Raw genomic sequence first — 1,435 nt, 5'->3', positions numbered from 1 at the left:
CTGTATAAATATTGTATCAAACAAAAAAACATGTAAGTAGGCGGGGCATATAAGTTGCTTATTATGTGATTGGCTATATCTAACTTTGTAAACTCAAACAATGCCCATGACATATAAGCTGACCTCATCAAAGCTAGTTCCATTTGAAATTTCTTTAACCGATATTCTGATTGGATGTGTATGCCCTCTTTTGCAACACTTTGTTTTTTCACACAACTTTCTTTATACAAATTTTGTCTAAATTTCATTTTGTGTGAATGCCCCGTAAAAAGAAAACGAGGAGTACTCTTGATCTGTGAAGTGTGTTTGATAATGAGACGTCCATCTATCTTGAGCTGTACTGTACCAACACAGAATTGTCACACGTTTAATAAACATGAAAAAGTGAAGGAGTCCTGTTTGAAAAGGTTAAAGCTGTCTAGGTTTGTAAACAGTTAGATAAGGGTTGTTGGGAGCCGGTATGTGATGTCAAAGGTGATGTGAATGTATGTGTTAGAACAAGAGGCTGAGTGATATGCTAAGAGTTGCAGGATGAGAGAGAGGGGGAGGGAGACAGACAAACAGAGACAGATAGAGAGAGACAGATAGACAGAGACAGAGAGAGAGAGAGAGAGAGAGAGAGATGGGCAAAAGAGGCATGTATGTGGGCGTTCAATAAGTTGATAGCACGACTATGAAGGAGCAGGTATTCGGTAACTGATAGCAAATATGCATGCGCATACATTTACATAATCATCAATATGTATATGATTAACAATAGGTAAGATTCAATATTAATAAATTTTTCAAAAGTCCCAGGTACTTCAATTTGAACAGCTGCTCTAATACCTAGGTGGTGGTGTTGCTGAACTTCAATATTGTCTCCTGTAATGAAACCATAAATATTTATAAGACATAATTACTTCATCGAACACTGGCTCCTTCATAGTTAGGCTATGAACTTATTGAATGCTCCTCATATATTGAATATGTTGATTAGAAACCAAGGAAAGATTTAAAAAAATGTTCAGATTGCAAAATGTGTGAATCAGATAGAATCATTGTAATTTAGGAAAGTTAAATACCGGTAATTCACCTTTTTTGTGTGTAGAAAATACATTATAGACTTATAGCATTAAAAAAGTGATCTTTTATGTTCTTACAAGGTTGAACATTTGGGGGTGTGGTAATGTGCTTTAAAAGGGTTTCTTGTTAGTGAGATTGAACATTAGGGCATGATTAAGTTTGGGGGAAGGGGGATGAGTTGAACCTTGACATGTATCCTTATTTCTCTACCTGTTCTTTCCACGACCCGATCCCGTTTACTGACAGGGGAAGGGGGTTTAGGGACGAGTTAAACCTTGACATGTATCCTTATTTCTCTACCTGTTCTTTCCACGACCCGATCCCGTTTACTGACAGGGGAAGGGGGTTTAGGGACGAGTTAAACTTTGAC

Source organism: Strongylocentrotus purpuratus, unplaced genomic scaffold, assembly GCF_000002235.5.
Source record: "Strongylocentrotus purpuratus isolate Spur 01 unplaced genomic scaffold, Spur_5.0 spur5_scaffold_17, whole genome shotgun sequence".
NCBI classification, from domain to species: domain Eukaryota; kingdom Metazoa; phylum Echinodermata; class Echinoidea; order Camarodonta; family Strongylocentrotidae; genus Strongylocentrotus; species Strongylocentrotus purpuratus.
This window is presented reverse-complemented; position numbering follows the sequence as displayed.